This window comes from Lactuca saligna, chromosome 9, assembly GCF_052625555.1.
Source record: "Lactuca saligna cultivar CGN05327 chromosome 9, ASM5262555v1, whole genome shotgun sequence".
In the NCBI taxonomy this organism is placed as follows: Eukaryota; Viridiplantae; Streptophyta; class Magnoliopsida; order Asterales; family Asteraceae; genus Lactuca; species Lactuca saligna.
In genome coordinates, this window is record NC_136425.1 from 59,239,013 (window position 1) to 59,241,938 (window position 2,926).

Genomic DNA, 2,926 nt, shown 5'->3' on the forward strand with positions numbered 1-2,926 from the left:
ATGGCCATAACACCAAAACTAACCTTCACCCAAGGTTTTCATGCATGGAGAGGGAATGAGCTTAATAAAAGGTGCAACTTTATGATATTTGGAACCTAAGGAGGTCCAGATCTGGAACCATATCCTTGTGATAGGTATGGATCTATACTTGCTTCCATTTCCTCAAAGTTGGCCCTAAACTCTCAAATAGAATCTAGGTTTAAGATAACAGATTCATACCTTAATTCGATGCCCAAGACGACATAGATGCTATATCTAGCGTTTTCCCCTTGATACCTCTTCTTCAAGCTTGGAATCCCTTCCACAATCCCAAAGATAAGCTCCCAAATGTTCTTACTTCACACACTACTGGGTTTGCGGCCGTAAATGCTCTCTTATGATGTTAAGGAAGGCTAAAAATGTGTATAATGATGTTTATATAGGGGCAAACCTCGAAACTAGGGTTTTATCTAAATAGCTCTGACTCGCCGAGTCGGGCCTTCCGACTCGTTGAGTCAGTTCTGACCCGCATCCAAATGTCTTGACTCTACTCGACGAGTTGATCCCCCAACTCGCCGAATCCATGCATAAAACCTCCCCAATTTGGCAACTTTCCAACCAACACTTGAACCAGGTGTTACATGGACTATAAACACAAGTAGTTTAATGAGAAATAGCATTTTTATCAAAAAAAAAAATTAATTGCGAATTAACAAACTCAGTATCATTATGTAATCTAACAATCTTAACACTTGAATTAAAATAATTCTTCAAGAAATTATAAAACACAGAAAACCAATAAAAAAACTTTAGTTTTGGACTTCAACAAATAAACTCATACACCTCTGGTGAAATCATCCACAATAGTTCAGACATTTTTGAAACCGTCAGCAGTAGCAACCCTATAAGGACCCCTAGCATCCATATGTGCTAAATCACCTAAAAAAGCACTCTTATGTTCACTCAAATGGAAAAGTTCCTAGATTGCTTAGCTTTGTGAGAAACATCACAAGGAGGAAAAGAACCAGACCCAAAGGTCAAAACATTCCTAAGAGAATTTAAAGACGAGATTGTAGGATGACCCAATTTATTATGCCAAGTAATTTTTGAAACATAACAATTAACCTTACTTAAAGAGGTTATATTACCTGCGAAGTAAGAGTCTTCAAGATAATACAACCCTCCTGATTCACTACCAGTCCCCACAGTCACATTGGATTGTGAATCCTGAATAACACATTTAAACTCATTAAAAACAAGTTAACATTTATTATCCTTACAAAGTTTATGAACTGAAAGCAAGTTAGCTTTGAACTCAGGAACAACAAAAACATCAGATAAAACAACTGACTCAGACAATCTCATAGTCCCAATTTTGTTGATCCTAGCAGAAGATCCATTAGGATGATCTACTCTAAGATCAAATTTAGAAACATCAACAATATTATCTAACTTAAAATCATTCTTATTAATAGACACATAAGACAACAAATACCTGTCATATTTACAGATAATTCACTTGTTGAAGGTTTCTCATTAATGAGACTGAGAAACTTGGTATATTGTTCACTTGTGAGAAAAAAAAATTCAGAAGAATTGTTAGTTTTAACACCAAAATCAGAAGAACCATTAACATCAGAAGAGACAAAGTTATTAGAAGGAAATGTCTTATTAATATTCTGAGACTCGTTCTTGAATTTAAAATCTTTTGGAAAACCAATGAGTGTATAGCATCTTTCAATAGTATGTCCCTTAAGACCACAGTTTTTCACTGAAGATTAGAATTTCCATGAAACTTATTACGTTTCTGATCATTGAACTTACCAACAAAAGCATTAGCCTAAGACTTAATGGCGGCATGAGAAATGGAACCTCCTTTTGATGTGATTCCTCACAAGATACAATTGAAAAATTAGTTTTTACATTAGGAAGAGGTTCCATAACAAGATGTGACTTTTAACCTGACTGAATGTATCATCTAAACCAGATAAAACCTGCATTAGCTTCATTAACTTTAAGTAATTAACAAAATCAGTTGAGGCTTCACATGTACATTCAATCAAATTAACTAACCCATCAAATTCTTTCCATAAAGCATCAAGCTTACTGTAATACTCAGAGACAGATAAACCACTCTGAGTAAGAGAGTTTATATTTTGATGTATATTAAAGACAACAAAACCATCAACTTTACTATATGTTTCACTTAGTTCAAATCAAATATCAGAAGCAAGGTCATTATAGCATGATTAACATATAAAGACTCAGAAATAGAACCAAGAATCCAAGAACATACCACAACATTAACACGTTCCCATTTACGAATCTTAGTTTCATCCTGACTAGGTTTAGGAAAATTTCTATCAACAAAACCTAATTTATTCCTACCTTTCAAAGCCCTAGTCATAAAAATCTTCCAAATCCTAAAATTCTCAATACCAGTCAACTTAAAACTAATAACTGACACTACACCATTATTAGAAGGATGTAAGAACAATGGATCATCAAAATCGTAATGATTTGGACTCTTAGAGCTAGATGCAGAAGGAGTTTCCCCAACCATAACTGATACAATGTAACGCCCGTAGATCCAGGCTAGTCAATTTAGAGACGCTAAGCGTTAAAAATGAATTTTTGATAGAAGATTATTTAGAATTAATAATCTTAACTAATTTGTAGTATATGTTACAAGGATTCCGTACATATAAAGAACGTTGAAATCCGAGTTATAACGAAGAAGTTATGACATGTCGAAGTTTCGTGACAGAACCGGCACGACACAGCGCGACGTAAATAGTGAATTTATGTTAGAACGATATTTGGACTTAGTGATCTAAATGAAAGTCATATAATACGTTAAACTGAGAGCGTGCATAAAAAGAACGTCTAAATCTGACTTCGTATGAGGAAATTATGATTTTTCGAAGTTTCGGCATTAATAGTATGC